Source organism: Leuresthes tenuis, unplaced genomic scaffold, assembly GCF_036924035.1.
Source record: "Leuresthes tenuis unplaced genomic scaffold, fLeuTen1.0.hap1 SCAF_20, whole genome shotgun sequence".
Classification (NCBI taxonomy): Eukaryota; Metazoa; Chordata; class Actinopteri; order Atheriniformes; family Atherinopsidae; genus Leuresthes; species Leuresthes tenuis.
The window spans coordinates 29,088,043-29,105,571 of record NW_027325374.1 but is presented as its reverse complement, the minus strand read 5'-3'; the positions used below and the strand labels follow the sequence as shown (position 1 = coordinate 29,105,571).

Below are 17,529 nucleotides of genomic sequence, written 5' to 3'. Positions count from 1 at the left end.
AAACTGAAGTTTCCTGAACTGATCAGGAATCCGAGAATAAGCTTATTTTCTTATGGGCAAGTGGGAACTGCATTGTCCTTCATATTTATCAATGTGTAGATGGATTTCAACTTCTTCAAAGTCCAATGTTTTTCTTTGTTGAAGTCGATCTAGACATTGATGAATATGGAAGGACAAAGCAGTTTTAACTTGGTTTGAGCAAAGCAATTCATTTTATAGCAAAATCCGAAATCGTGCAGAACTCATGAAAGCAGGCTTATACTCGGATTCCGAAAACTTTAGATTTGCTCTTTCTTTTACTGCAAAGTACAACGTTGTTTTTTTGTTTAAATCTTTGTAGACATGGTAAATATGAAGAACAAATCAGTTTTAACATAGTTTGAGTGAAGTAATGCATTTTATAAGCAATATCCCAAATCATGAAGAACTCACGAAAAGCTTTTTCTCGCTTTTCACTGCTTTTTACAAACTTTGGTCGGACGTTCACACCTTCTTGCATCCGAACACCTCCGCTTCCGCTTTTGATGATGTATATTCGGGCATTCGAACCTTTTATTACCCGCTTTTTACAAACCATTGTCGGACTTTCACACCTTCTTGCAGCCGAACACCACCTCTACCGCTTTTGATGATGTATGGTTCAGTATTCTTACCTTTTCTAACACATTTTTCAGCAATTATGGTCGGACATTCACACCTACTCACAGCTGGACACCTCCGCTCCCGCTTTTGATCATACAATGTCGGGACATCGCTCCTTGTCTTACCAGCTTTTTACAAACTATAGTCAGACATTCACACCTTGCAGCTGAACCTCCGCTCCCTGTTTTGATCATGTATGGTCTGGCAATACTACCTTTTCTTCCCCCGTTTGTGAGTAATTATGGCTGGACATTCACACCTACTTGCAGTCGAACAGCTCTGCTCCCGCTTTTGATTACGTTTGGTTGGATATTCGAACCTTTTCTTAACTGCTTTTTACAAACCATGGTCGGACTTTCACACCTTCTTGTAGCCGAACAACTCCGCTCCCGCTATTGATTTTGTACAGTCGGGTATTTTAACCTTTTCTTACCCGCTTTTTACCAACTATGGTCGGACATTCACACCATCTTACAGCGGAACACCTCCGCTCCCACTTTTTATGGTGTATAGTCGGGCATTCGAACCTTTTCTTACCCGCTTTTTACAAACTATGGTGGGACATTCAAACCTTCTTGTATCCGAAAACCTCCGCTCTCTCTTTTGATTATACATTGTCGGACATTCGCACCTTTTCTTACCCGCTTTTTACAAACCATGGTCGAACTGTCACACCTTCTTGTAGCCGAACACATCCGCTCCCGCTATTGATTGTGTACAGTCGGGTATATTAACCTTTTCTTACCCGCTTTTTACCAAGTATGGTTGGACATTCACACCTTCGTACAGCGGAACACCTCCGCTCCCTCTTTTGATGGTGTATGTTCGGGCATTCAAACCTTTTCTTACCCGCTTTTTCCAAACTATGGTCGGCTATTCACAGCTTCCTCTCCACCATACTTGTATGGTGGGATATTCACACCCACTTGCATCCGAAGACCTCCGCCACAAATTTTGTTGATATTTAGTCGGACATTCGCACCTTACCCGCTTTTGGCAAACTATGGCCTTCTTGCAGCCAAACAACTCTGATCTTGCTTTTGATGATGTAAGGTTGGGCATTCAGACCTTGCTTCACCTGCTTTTCACCAAATATAGTCGGACATTCACACCTTCTTGCAGCCGAACACTTCCGCTCCACCTTTTAGTGTTCTATCACACCTTTTTTTTCACCGCATTTTATACATTATGGTTGGAAATTTTCAACCACTCTCATCCGAAGACCTCTCCTCCCGCTTTTGTTAATATATTTGAACTTTAGTTTTACATTCAAACCTTCTTGCAGCTGAACCTCCGCTCCCTGTTTTGATCATATATGGTCTGGCTACTACCTTTTCTTACCCGTTTGTGAGTAATTATGGCTGGACATTCACACCTACTTGCAGTCGAACACAACCTCTCTCGCTTTTGATGATGTATGGACCGGCATTTTTACCTTTTCTAACACATTTTTCAGCAATTATGGTCGGAGATTCACACCTACTCACAGCCGAACAACTCAGCTTCCGCATTTGATGATGTATAGTCGGGCATTCTCACCCTTTCTCATCAGCTTTTTGCAAATTATGATCTGACATTCACACCTACTTGCAGTCGAACAGCTCTGCTCCCGCTTTTGATTATGTTTGGTTGGATATTCGAACCTTTTCTTAACTTCTTTTTACATATTTTGGTTGGACGTTCACACCTTCTTGTAGCCGAACACTTCCACTCCTGCTTTTGATGATGTATGGTTGGGCATTCACACATTTTTTTTGCCCATTTTTCAGGAATTATGAGTGGACATTCACACCTTGCAGCTGAACACCTCCTATCCCACTTATGATCATGTGCGGTTTGATTTTCGAAAAGTTTCTTTCATGTTTTCTAGCAATTATTGATGGACATGTAGACCTTCTTGCAGCTGAACACCTCCGCTCCCGCTTTTGATCATACATTGTCAGGCATTCGCACCTTGTCTTACCCACTTTTTACAAACTTTAGTCGAACAGTCACACCTTTTTGCAGCCGAACACCACCTCTCCCGCTTTTGATGATGTATGGTCCAGCATTCTTACCTTTTCTAACACATTCTTCAGCAATTATGGTCGGAGATTCACACCTACTCAGAGCCGAACACCACCGCTCCCGCATTCGATGGTGTATAGTCGGGCATTCTCACCCTTTCTCATCAGCTTTTTACAAATTATGATCTGACATTCACACCTGCTTTTGATAATGTATTGTTAGGCATTCGCACCTTTTTTTTTACCCATTTTTCATGAATTATGGGTGGACATTCACACCTTCTTGCAGCCTAACACCTCCTCTCCCGCTTATGATCATGTGCGGTTTGATATTCGAAAATTTACTTTCTTGTTTTAAAGCAATTATTGATGGACATTCAAACCTTCTTTTTGATGGTGTATAGTCGGGCTTTCAAGCCTTTTCTTCCCGGTTTTTACAAACCATGGTCGGACTTTCACACCTTCTTGTAGCCGAACAACTCCGCTCCCTCTTTTGATTGTGTACAGTCGGGTATTTTAACCTTTTCTTACCCGCTTTTTACAAACTATGGTGGCACATTCAAACCTTCTTGTATCCGAAAACCTCCGCTCTCTCTTTTGATCATACATTGTCGGACATTCGCACCTTTTCTTACCCGCTTTTTACAAACCATGGTCGGACTTTCACATCTTCTTGTAGCCGAACACATCCGCTCCCGCTATTGATTGTGTACAGTCGGGTATTTTAACCTTTTCTTACCCGCTTTTTACCAAGTATGGTCGGACATTCACACCTTCGTACAGCGGAACACCTCCGCTCCCTCTTTTGATGGTGTATGTTCGGGCATTCAAACCTTTTCTTACCCGCTTTTTCCAAACTATGGTCAGCTATTCACAGCTTCCTCTCCACCATACTTGTATGGTGGGATATTCACACCCACTTGCATCCGAAGACCTCCGCCCCAAATTTTGTTGATATTTAGTCGGACATTCGAACCTTACCCGCTTTTGGCAAACTATGGCCTTCTTGCAGCCAAACACCTCTGATCTTGCTTTTGATGATGTAAGGTTGGGCATTCAGACCTTGTTTCACCTGCTTTTCACCAAATATAGTCGGACATTCACACCCACTTGCATCCGAAGACCTCCTCCCCAAATTTTGTTGATATTTAGTCGGACATTCGCACCTTACCCGCTTTTGGCAAACTATGGCCTTCTTGCAGCCAAACACCTCTGATCTCGCTTTTGATGATGTAAAGTTGGGCATTCAGACCTTTCTTCACCTGCTTTCCACCAAATATAGTCGGACATTCACACCTTCTTGCAGCCGAACACTTCCGCTCCACCTTTTAGTGTTCTATCACACCTTTTTTTCACCGCATTTTATACATTATGGTCGGAAATTTTCAACCACTCTCATCCGAAGACCTCTCCTCCCGCTTTTGTTAATATATTTGAACTTTAGTCGGACATTCAAACCTTCTTGCAGCTGAACCACCTCCGCTCCCTGTTTTGATCATATATGGTCTGGCAATACTACCTTTTCTTACCCGTTTGTGAGTAATTATGGCTGGACATTCACACCTACTTGCAGCCGAACACAACCTCTCTCGCTTTTGATGATGTATGGACCGGCATTCTTAACTTTTCTAACACATTTTTCAGCAATTATGGTCGGAGATTCACACCTACTCACAGCCGAACAACTCCGCTCCCGCATTTGATGGTGTATAGTCGGGCATTCTCACCCTTTCTCATCAGCTTTTTGCAAATTATGATCTGACATTCACACCTACTTGCAGTCGAACAGCTCTGCTCCCGCTTTTGATTATGTTTGGTTGGATATTCGAACCTTTTCTTAACTTCTTTTTACATATTTTGGTTGGACGTTCACACCTTCTTGTAGCCGAACACTTCCACTCCTGCTTTTGATGATGTATGGTTGGGCATTCACACCTTTTTTTTTCCCATTTTTCAGGAATTATGGGTGGACATTCACACCTTGCAGCTGAACACCTCCTATCCCACTTATGATCATGTGCGGTTTGATTTTCGAAAAGTTTCTTTCATGTTTTCTAGCAATTATTGATGGACATGTAGACCTTCTTGCAGCTGAACACCTCCGCTCCCGCTTTTGATCATACATTGTCAGGCATTCGCACCTTGTCTTACCCACTTTTTACAAACTTTAGTCGAACAGTCACACCTTTTTGCAGCCGAACACCACCTCTCCCGCTTTTGATGATGTATGGTCCAGCATTCTTACCTTTTCTAACACATTCTTCAGCAATTATGGTCGGACATTCACACCTACTCAGAGCCGAACACCTCCGCTCCCGCATTTGATGGTGTATAGTCGGGCATTCTCACCCTTTCTCATCAGCTTTTTACAAATTATGATCTGACATTCACACCTGCTTTTGATAATGTATTGTTAGGCATTGGCACCTTTTTTTTACCCATTTTTCATGAATTATGGGTGGACATTCACACCTTCCTGCAGCCGAACACCTCCTCTCCCGCTTATGATCATGTGCGGTTTGATATTCGAAAATTTACTTTCTTTTTTTAAAGCAATTATTGATGGACATTCAAACCTTCTTTTTGATGGTGTATAGTCGGGCTTTCGAGCCTTTTCTTCCCGGTTTTTACAAACCATGGTCGGACTGTCACACCTTCTTGTAGCCGAACAACTCCGCTCCCGCTATTGATTGTGTACAGTCGGGTATTTTAACCTTTTCTTACCCGCTTTTTACCAACTATGGTCGGACATTCACACCGTCTTACAGCGGAACACCTCTGCTCCCGCTTTTGATGGTGTATAGTCGGGCATTCGAAGCTTTTCTTACCCGCTTTTTACAAACTATGGTGGGACATTCAAACCTTCTTGTATCCGAAAACCTCCGCTCTCTCTTTTGATCATACATTGTCGGACATTCGCACCTTTTCTTATCCGCTTTTTACAAACCATGGTCGGACTTTCACATCTTCTTGTAGCCGAATACATCCGCTCCCGCTATTGATTGTGTACAGTCGGGTATTTTAACCTTTTCTTACCCGCTTTTTACCAAGTATGGTCGGACATTCACACCTTCGTACAGCGGAACACCTCCGCTCCCTCTTTTGATGGTGTATGTTCGGGCATTCAAACCTTTTCTTACCCGCTTTTTCCAAACTATGGTCGGCTATTCACAGCTTCCTCTCCACCATACCTGTATGGTGGGATATTCACACCCACTTGCATCTGAAGACCTCCGCCCCAAATTTTGTTGATATTTAGTCGGACATTCGCACCTTACCCGCTTTTGGCAAACTATGGCCTTCTTGCAGCCAAACACCTCTGATCTCGCTTTTGATGATGTAAGGTTGGGCATTCAGACCTTGCTTCACCTGCTTTTCACCAAATATAGTCGGACATTCACACCTTCTTGCAGCCGAACACTTCCGCTCCACCTTTTAGTGTTCTATCACACCTTTTTTTCACCGCATTTAATATATTATGGTCGGAAATTTTCAACCACTCTCATCCGAAGACCTCTCCTCCCGCTTTTGTTAATATATTTGAACTTTAGTCGGACATTCAAACCTTCTTGCAGCTGAACCACCTCCGCTCCCTGTTTTGATCATATATGGTCTGGCAATACTACCTTTTCTTACCCGTTTGTGAGTAATTATGGCCTGACATTCACACCTACTTGCAGCCGAACACAACCTCTCTCGCTTTTGATGATGTATGGACCGGCATTCTTACCTTTTCTAACACATTTTTCAGCAATTATGGTCGGAGTTTCACACCTACTCACAGCCGAACAACTCCGCTCCCACATTTGATGGTGTATAGTCGGGCATTCTCACCCTTTCTCATCAGCTTTTTGCAAATTATGATCTGACATTCACACCTACTTGCAGTCGAACAGCTCTGCTCCCGCTTTTGATTATGTTTGGTTGGATATTCGAACCTTTTCTTAACTTCTTTTTACATATTTTGGTTGGACGTTCACACCTTCTTGTAGCCGAACACTTCCACTCCTGCTTTTGATGATGTATGGTTGGGCATTCACACCTTTTTTTTGCCCATTTTTCAGGAATTATGGGTGGACATTCACACCTTGCAGCTGAACACCTCCTATCCCACTTATGATCATGTGCGGTTTGATTTTCAAAAAGTTTCTTTCATGTTTTCTAGCAATTATTGATGGACATGTAGACCTTCTTGCAGCTGAACACCTCCGCTCCCGCTTTTGATCATACATTGTCAGGCATTCGCACCTTGTCTTACCCACTTTTTACAAACTTTAGTCGAACAGTCACACCTTTTTGCAGCCGAACACCACCTCTCCCGCTTTTGATGATGTATGGTCCAGCATTCTTACCTTTTCTAACACATTCTTCAGCAATTATGGTCGGACATTCACACCTACTCAGAGCCGAACACCTCCGCTCCCGCATTTGATGGTGTATAGTCGGGCATTCTCACCCTTTCTCATCAGCTTTTTACAAATTATGATCTGACATTCACACCTGCTTTTGATAATGTATTGTTAGGCATTCGCACCTTTTTTTTACCCATTTTTCATGAATTATGGGTGGACATTCACACCTTCTTGCAGCCGAACACCTTCTCTCCCGCTTATGATCATGTGCGGTTTGATATTCGAAAATTTACTTTCTTGTTTTAAAGCAATTATTGATGGACATTCAAACCTTCTTTTTGATGGTGTATAGTCGGGCTTTCGAGCCTTTTCTTCCCGGTTTTTACAAACCATGGTCGGACTTTCACACCTTCTTGTAGCCGAACAACTCCGCTCCCGCTATTGATTGTGTACAGTCGGGTATTTTAACCTTTTCTTACCCGCTTTTTACCAACTATGGTCGGACATTCACACCGTCTTACAGCGGAACACCTCTGCTCCCGCTTTTGATGGTGTATAGTCGGGCATTCGAAGCTTTTCTTACCCGCTTTTTACAAACTATGGTGGGACATTCAAACCTTCTTGTATCCGAAAACCTCCGCTCTCTCTTTTGATCATACATTGTCGGACATTCGCACCTTTTCTTACCCGCTTTTTACAAACCATGGTCGGACTTTCACATCTTCTTGTAGCCGAACACATCCGCTCCCGCTATTGATTGTGTACAGTCGGGTATTTTAACCTTTTCTTACCCGCTTTTTACCAACTATGGTCGGACATTCACACCTTCGTACAGCGGAACACCTCCGCTCCCTCTTTTGATGGTGTATGTTCGGGCATTCAAACCTTTTCTTACCCGCTTTTTCCAAACTATGGTCGGCTATTCACAGCTTCCTCTCCACCATACTTGTATGGTGGAATATTCACACCCACTTGCATCCGAAGACCTCCGCCCCAAATTTTGTTGATATTTAGTCGGACATTCGCACCTTACCCGCTTTTGGAAAACTATGGCCTTCTTGCAGCCAAACACCTCTGATCTCGCTTTTGATGATGTAAGGTTGGGCATTCAGACCTTGCTTCACCTGCTTTTCACCAAATATAGTCGGACATTCACACCTTCTTGCAGCCGAACACTTCCGCTTTTAGTGTTCTATGAGGCATTCACATATTTTTTTTCACCGTATTTTATAGATTATGGTTGGAAATTCTCACCCACTCTCATCCGAAGACCTCTCCTCCCGCTTTTGTTAATATATAGTCGGGCATTCGAACCTTTTCTTACCCGCTTTTTACAAATTATAGTCGAACATTCACACCTACTTGCAGCTGAATACTTCCGCTCCACCTTTTAGGTATGTATGGTTGGCATTTGCACCTCTTTTTATACTGATTGCTGAAGATTAAGTTGTACTTTCTCAAACTACAACATTTTTTATTTGTTGAAACTTGATTTGAAGTGGATAAATAAGGAGGAGAAACAGTTTTAAGTCAGGCTGATAGAAGGAATTAATTTTATAGCAAAATCTGTACTTCGTCATATGTCGAGAGATGCTTATTGCTGAAGAAGTTCTTTCTCATTCTACAAAGTACAACGTTGTTTATCGTTGAAACTTGATTAGACATGAATAAACATGAAGGACAAAGCAGTCTTAACTTGGTTTGAGTTAAGGAATTCGTTTTATAGGAGAATCCGAATTCGTGCATAACTCATAAAATAGAGCTTATTTTCGGATTCCTGAAGAATGATTCTGGTTCTTTCTCATAATACAAAGTTTGTTGTTTATTGTTGAAACTTCATCAGAAGTGAAGAAATAAATGAATGCCTATCAACAAATGTGGGATCTAAACTCTAGTGCTTCCTCTAAAATAATTTCCTTTCTCAATTTAGAAATGTGTGTGTGTAAGTCACAACACCCGTGACACCAAAACGGCTTTCTTTTCTCTACACTCTGCACTATGAGCACACACACCAAATCAGAAAGGCTTTTTTCTCTCTTTTCTACATTATGGACTGTGGGGACACAAAACCGCTCTCTCTCTTTTTTTTTTTTATCGTGTGCCAGGGCGTTGTCTCATGTATTAGATTATGCTTAAGATACGAATGGGTTTATCAGTCACATCAGAATCCATACATACTGATCCTCCCGTAATAAAATGGTCGGATCTTATCAAACACACTTTGTTTCTTGTGACAATCAAGTCAGCGAAACAGCGTATACACGTCAAGACACTGAATCAAGTTTGCCACAAGAACTCATAAGTTTGGCAGTATTGCTCTGCCATCAGCAATGATACACCCATTTTATTTTCGTGAGACATGTGCAAGCACCTGTTCATCTACTGTTCTATCACTATGAATTAGTAATCTATTATCAATAAGGATACTTCTACAACTACTATCAAAGTATGTCCGGACTTCTTATGTTGTCAGTTGCTATATATGAATAAGTGGGTAGCTACTGACAAGCATTAAGCATGTCACACAGCCCAAACATATAACATTTCAGGACACACCACACAGTTAACAACCACAGTGAAGCGTGTCAAAGCCCAAACATGTAACATTCAACAGGACACTTACACAACACATTCAAATCAAACAGTCAGACAACATACAAGAACATATACCCCAGCCGGCATTGCTCCCTGCCTATTTTCGTACAGCACACTATGTGTGCGCACACCTTTATTCACAAACTCTTCAACTTATACTCTTTTACCGAAGCTGCTACAGCTCGATTGGCCAAATACCCTTAGATCCTATTTCGGTGAATTTGACATCTGCCTTGTATGTAACAGATTAGCGGTTTAGCAGTTTTAATTTAGTTTGAGTGAAGGAATTAATTTTATAGCAAAATCCGAAATCGTGAAGAACTAAGCTTATTCTCGGATTCCTGAATCTTTAGATTTGCTCTTTCTTTTACTGCAAAGTACAATGTTGAGCAGCACTAATGAGTTGTTTCTATTTTTGGCAGGCTTTACCTTTGCGGGTGAAGCCCTTTCTGTCTGTGCAAAAGAAATCTTCTTACTGTGCAGAGTGACTTCTCTGAGTAGAGTCGCCTTACTTGTTGCGACTGTGCCGATGTTCGAAGCTGGAGTGCAAAGTTGTTGCTTGAATGGTGCTTGCTGGAGCGTGCGGGAGTGCAAAGTTATACCATTTAAAAGGGCTGAAGAGTGCTCAGTGCAGCGGGTGGGCGACACTCTGGCCACCTTGAAAACCGAGATTACATCCACTACCAGGGGCAGCCCAAGTTCTGCCGCAAGTGTGGTGAGCATGGGCACCTGGTTGAGGCTTGTACCAAGGTGTTATGTGGGAAGAGCAGAGAAATTGGGCCAACTTTTGGAGAGTGTCCAAATGGCAGGAAATGTAATCTCTGTGGAGAATTAAATCACCTCTTCAGAGATTGCCCTAAATCTTTTGCCAACAAATTAAAGACGGTAAAGCCACAGTCAAGCCAACAAAGAGAAGGACCAAAGGTGGCAGTTGGTGAACAAAGTGAAGAGGTTGACCCAATAAATTCAAACTTCCCGCCAAAAGCTTGGATTGGAAGTGAGGAGCAAAAAGGGGAGGGGCCTGTAGAGGCCTCACCACTCAGTGTTGAAGTCTGTGAGAATTCACAGGCAGAGGGTGGAGCTACGCTAAATGAGGAGGAAGAGCAGACAGGTGAGTCTAGTGAAGATACTCACCTCCCCGAAGGTCAACAGCCGAAGAGGACGGCATCTGAGCCTCTGATTCCCCAGTGGTATCAGAGAAGAGGGGAAGGGTTAGGTCCCTTTCAGACAGTTCTTCAGTGGAAGAACCTAGAGTCTTCCCCTCCGACTCACCAAATGAGGTCTCCTTTTTAACTTCAGCTCTGCACTCGACCCCCAGGGACTCAAAGTTAAATGCAACATTGCGTCAGAGGCCAACACCGAGAGTCCGAAAAGGAAATATAGATCACCCTACTCACTTTTCACCTAAAGAAATGAAGGAAGAGCTAGTTTCCCAAGAAATAACCTGTGTGTAATTTGTTTTGATAACTTAGAAAAACGAAAATGACATACCTACTTTCCTTTATGCTTTTAATGGTTCTCACCTTCTCAACACTAAATGTGAGAAGTGTGAAATCAAAGACAAGAGCCCAGAGTATTTTATCCATCTTAGACTCCATAAAATCAGATGTGTTTTTAATACAAGAATGTGGACTACCTTTTTTAAAAAACCATAGACAATGGGAGGAAATGTGGCCCCATTTATCGATATGGAGTGGCTCAAATCAAAATAAAAATGATGGTGTGGCCATTCTAATTAAAAATCCGCATGTTCTGGTGAAAGGTAGCACAGTGGTGAGAGACGGACGGGCACTTTTAGCACACTTGAATTTTATGGGGCAAGACTTTAACCTCTTAAATATTTATGGTTTCAATGGAAAAAATGAAAGGTATGACCTTTTAGAAGATATACAGCTTTACATGCTAGGGCAAGTACCTTTAGTTGTAGGAGGGGATTTTAACTGTATCTTGAGCAGGAAAGATAGAAAAAGAGCAGGGGTAGATTTTAAAGTGGATAAGACTTCGATTTTACTTCAGGGCATATGCAGGGATTTTAAGCTTACTGACTGTTGCATCCCATAAAACCATGCATCCCAGAGAGGAGGGCTTCACCTGGTTTAGTCATGATGGCACCAGAGCCTCTCGCATTGATTATTTCTTTACTAGAGATTGCCCACCCACTGATGTTAGATTAACCCCTGTTTTCTTTTCAGACCACCTTATGCTCTCCTGCACCCTTTCACCCCCTTCTGGTGTGACGGTAGGAAGTGGTCTGTGGAAACTCAACTGTTCCCTGTTGGAGGATGAAATCATAGTCAGTCAGTACAGGGAATGTTATAAAGAGTGGCAGACCCTTCAAGACCTCTACGAAACACATGCACAATGGTGGGAAATGGTGAAGGAAACGACCCAGACTTTTTTTAAACAGCAAGGTAAACGTAAAAAAAGGAAAGAGAATAGATGTATGATGGGACTACATAAACGCTTACAGCGCTACTTTAAACTAAATCAGTGTGGCATAGACTTTAAAGAAGAAATCAAAGATGTCAAAAAGGAAATGTCAGTTTTAGCAGAAATAAAGAGTAAAGGAATTTTTGTAAGAAGCAGGGAGCAGGAAATTGAGGAAGGTGAAAAAGAAAGAAAGTTATAAATAAAAAGGAGTGTATTCAAAATCTAAAAAGAGAAGATGGGTTTTTAACAAAATCCACACAAGAGATGATTGAAACTGTACATACCTTTTATAGTAACATGTACAAAGAGAAACCAGTGCACTTGGAAACATCGGCAGAAATCTTAAAATTCGTTGACAAAACCGTAAAAGAGAATGCACACTTGACACAGAATTTTACTGCTTTAGAGTTAAAAAAATGCCTAACAGGTTTTAAGAGAAGTCGAGCTCCGGGTTTAGACGGGCTTCCTGCAGAATTCTATCTGACCTATTGGGACCTTTTATCATCAGACATTTTAGATGTTTTTAAAGATTTTGAAAAACTCGACCGACTGCCTGACAGTTTTAGAGTGGGAATAGTGACTCTACTTTATAAAAAAAATGATAAGACTGACCTAAAGAATTGGAGGCCCATCACACTTTTAAACTTTGACTGTAAACTTTTTAGCAAGGTTTTAGCGACACGGATGTCCTCTGTTTTAGAGGAGGTAATTCACCCAGACCAAGCTTGTGCCATCTCAGGGAGACAACTCACCGACAGCCTCGTACTGATTCGAGACATCATTGATTACGCTAGAGACAGAAACACCCGGCTTGTCATCTTAAATTTAGACTTTGAAAAAGCATTTGATCGGGTCTCGCATCAATATCTCTTTCAGGTGTTGCAGCCATCGAAAAGGGCCCGATTGTTCCTACTTGGTGAGCTTTGCTTGGTTGAGACGCTTGCCCCCCCCCCCCCCCCCCCCCCCCCCCCCGCTCCTCGGCTGACCAAGTAGAAACAATCTATTCGATGGCTGCCTTGTCTTGTAAGGCGACTCTACTCAGAGAAGTCACTCTGCAAAGTAGCAAGATTTCTTTTGCACAGACAGAAAGGGCTTCACCCGCAAAGGTAAAGCCTGCCAATAATAGAAACAACTCATTAGTGCTGCTCTCCACGGAAGTCTTTAGTAAAAGGCGAAAGACTTGTATGTTATGAAGAGAAACCAGAGTACGATTATCCGTCACTGCGGGAGCAGGGCATCAGGCTAGTTGGTATAGCCACCTTCCCCATGGTGAGCTTTGCTTGGTTGAGACGCTTGCCCCCCCCCCCCCTGCTCCTCGGCTGACCAAGTAGGAACAATCGGGCCCTATTCGATGGCTGCCTTGTCTTTTACTCTATGCAAAAGACAAGGCAGCAACAAAAACACCACGAGAATCCCGTATTGAGGCTTTGTTCTGACCGCTCATTCGGTGTCGCGTTTCTTTCAAGCAATTCTCCCGGTTAGCCGACACTCGGCTCGCTCCCATAGCCGTGTTAAAGTCTACTTCGCATTCACTCTCTTTTCTCAGCAGACTCTTGGGATTTTATCTATAAAATGAATTCCTTCACTCAAACTATGTTAAAACTGCTTTGTCGTTCATATTTACCATGTCTAGAAAGATTTAAACAAAAAAAACAACGTTGTACTTTGCAGTAAAAGAAAGAGCCAATCTAAAGTTTCAGGAATCCGAGAATAAGCTTACTTTCATGAGTGCTTCACGATTTCGGATTTTGCTATAAAATGAATTCCTTCACTCAAACTAAATTAAAACTGCTAAACCGCTAATCTGTTACATGTAAGGCAGATGTCAAATTCACCGAAATAGGATCTAAGGGTATTCGGCCAATCGAGCTGTAGCAGCTTCGGTAAAAGAGTATAAGTTGAAGAGTTTGTGAATAAAGGTGTGCGCACACATAGTGTGCTGTACGAAAATAGGCAGGGAGCAATGCCGGCTGGGGTATATGTTCTTGTATGTTGTCTGACTGTTTGATTTGAATGTGTTGTGTAAGTGTCCTGTTGAATGTTACATGTTTGGGCTTTGACACGCTTCACTGTGGTTGTTAACTGTGTGGTGTGTCCTGAAATGTTATATGTTTGGGCTGTGTGACATGCTTAATGCTTGTCAGTAGCTACCCACTTATTCATATATAGCAACTGACAACATAAGAAGTCCGGACATACTTTGATAGTAGTTGTAGAAGTATCCTTATTGATAATAGATCACTAATTCATAGTGATAGAACAGTAGATGAACAGGTGCTTGCACATGTCTCACGAAAATAAAATGGGTGTATCATTGCTGATGGCAGAGCAATACTGCCAAACTTATGAGTTCTTGTGGCAAACTTGATTCAGTGTCTTGACGTGTATACGCTGTTTCGCTGACTTGATTGTCACAAGAAACAAAGTGTGTTTGATAAGATCCGACCATTTTATTACGGGAGGATCAGTATGTATGGATTCTGATGTGACTGATAAACCCATTCGTATCTTAAGCATAATCTAATACATGAGACAACGCCCTGGCACACGATAAAAAAAAAAAGAGAGAGAGCGGTTTTGTGTCCCCACAGTCCATAATGTAGAAAAGAGAGAAAAAAGCCTTTCTGATTTGGTGTGTGTGCTCATAGTGCAGAGTGTAGAGAAAAGAAAGCCGTTTTGGTGTCACGGGTGTTGTGACTTACACACACACATTTCTAAATTGAGAAAGGAAATTATTTTAGAGGAAGCACTAGAGTTTAGATCCCACATTTGTTGATAGGCATTCATTTATTTCTTCACTTCTGATGAAGTTTCAACAATAAACAACAAACTTTGTATTATGAGAAAGAACCAGAATCATTCTTCAGGAATCCGAAAATAAGCTCTATTTTATGAGTTATGCACGAATTCGGATTCTCCTATAAAACGAATTCCTTAACTCAAACCAAGTTAAGACTGCTTTGTCCTTCATATTTATTCATGTCTAATCAAGTTTCAACGATAAACAACGTTGTACTTTGTAGAATGAGAAAGAACTTCTTCAGCAATAAGCATCTCTCGACATATGACGAAATACAGATTTTGCTATAAAATTAATTCCTTCTATCAGCCTGACTTAAAACTGTTTGTCCTCCTTATTTATCCACTTCAAATCAAGTTTCAACAATCAAAAAAATTTGTAGTTTGAGAAAGAACAACTTAATCTTCAGCAATCAGTATAAAAAGAGGTGCAAATGCCAACCATACATACCTAAAAGGTGGAGCGGAAGTATTCAGCTGCAAGTAGGTGTGAATGTTCGACCATAATTTGTAAAAAGCGGGTAAGAAAAGGTTCGAATGCCCGACTATATATTAACAAAAGCGGGAGGAGATGTCTTCGGATGAGAGTGGGTGAGAATTTCCAACCATAATCTATAAAATACGGTGAAAAAATATATGTGAATGCCTCATAGAACACTAAAAGCGGAAGTGTTCGGCTGCAAGAAGGTGTGAATGTCCGACTATATTTGGTGAAAAGCAGGTGAAGCAAGGTCTGAATGCCCAACCTTACATCATCAAAAGCGAGATCAGAGGTGTTTGGCTGCAAGAAGGCCATAGTTTGCCAAAAGCGGGTAAGGTGCGAATGACCGACTAAATATCAACAAAAGTGGGGGCGGAGGTCTTCGGATGCAAGTGGGTGTGAATATCCCACCATACAAGTATGGTGGAGAGGAAGCTGTGAATGGCCGACCATAGTAAAAGGCGGGTGAGAGAAGGTGCGAATGTCAAACCATACATAATCAAAAGAAGGAGCAGAGGTGTTCTGCTGTAAGAAGGTGTGAATGTCCAACCATAGTTGGTAAAAAGCGGGTAAGAAAAGGTTAAAATACCCGACTGTACACAATCAATAGCGGGAGCGGAGTTGTTCGGCTACTAAAAGGTGTGAAAGTCCGACCATGGTTTGTAAAAAGCGGGTAAGAAAAGGTGCGAATGCCCGACAATGTATGATCAAAAGAGGGAGTGGAGGTTTTCGGCTGCAAGAAGGTCTGAATGTCCAACCATAATTTGTAAAAACCGGGGAACAAAAGGCTCGAAAGCCCGACTATACACCATCAAAAGTGGGAGCGGAGGTGTTCAGCTGCAAGAAGGTGTGAATGTCTACCCATAATTACTGAAAAATGGGTAAGAAAAGGTGCGAATGCCTAACCATACATCATCAAAAGAGGGAGCGGAGGTGTTCCGCTGTAAGACGGTGTGAATGTCCGACCATAGATGGTAAAAAGCGGGTAAGAAAAGGTTAAATTACCCGACTGTACACAATCAAAAGAGGAAGCGGAGTTGTTCAGCTAAGAGAAGGTGTGAAAGTCCGACCTTGGTTTGTAAAAAGCGGGTAAGAAAAGGTTCGTATGCCCGAATATACACCATCAAAAGCGGAAGCGGAGGTGTTCGGCTGCAAGATATTGTGAACGTCCGACCAAAGTTTGTAAAAAGCAGTTAAGAAAAGGTTCGAATATCTAACCAAACATAATCAAAAGCGGGAGCAGAGCTGTTCAACTGGAAGTAGGTGTGAATGTCAGATCATAATTTGCAAAAAGCTGATGAGAAAGGGTGAGAATGCCGACTATACACCATCAAATTGCGGTAGGGGATTATTCGGCTGTGAGTAGGTGTGAATCTCCAACCATAATTGCTGAAAAATGTGTTAGAAAAGGTAAAAATGCCGGTCCATACATAATCAAAATCGGGAGAGGTGGTGTTCAGCTGCAAGAAGGTCTAAATGTCCATCAATAATTGCTAGAAAACATGAAAGAAAATTTCAGAAAATCAAACCACACATGATCATAAGTGGGAGAGGAGGTGTTCAGCTGCAAGAAGGTGTGAATGTCCACCCATAATACCTGAAAAATGGGTAAAAAAAAGGTGCGAATGCCCAACCATACATCATCAAAAGCAGGAGTGCATGTGTTCGGCTACAAGAAGGTGTGAACGTCCAACCAAAGTTTGTAAAAAGCAGTTAAGAAAAGGTTCGAATATCCAACCATACATAATCAAAAGCGGGAGCAGAGCTGTTCGACTGCAAGTAGGTGTGAATGTCAGATCATAATTTGCAAAAAGCTGATGAGAAAGGGTAAGAATGCCCGACTATACACCATCAAATGCGGTAGCGGAGTTGTTCGGCTGTGAGTAGGTGTGAATCTCCAACCATAATTGCTGAAAAATGTGTTAGAAAAGGTAAAAATGCCGGTCCATACATCATCAAAATTGGGAGAGGTGGTGTTCAGCTGCAAGAAGGTCTAAATGTCCATCAATAATTGCTAGAAAACATGAAAGAAAATTTTCGAAAATCAAACCACACATGCTCATAAGTGGGAGAGGAGGTGTTCAGCTGCAAGAAGGTGTGAATGTCCACCCATAATACCTGAAAAATGGGTAAAAAAAAGGTGCGAATGCCCAACCATACATCATCAAAAGCAGGAGTGCATGTGTTCGGCTACAAGAAGGTTTGAATGTCCGACCATAGTTTG

General features: G+C 41.9%; 1 non-coding gene across 1 annotated transcript; it reads right to left on the bottom strand.

Annotated features, from left to right (window-relative positions):
• Window positions 1-13,120: 13,120 nt before the first annotated feature.
• Window positions 13,121-13,234, bottom strand: LOC140279045 (U5 spliceosomal RNA). The gene has a single exon (XR_011909250.1). It is a non-coding gene; the product is annotated as a U5 spliceosomal RNA (small nuclear RNA).
• Window positions 13,235-17,529: the final 4,295 nt, after the last annotated feature.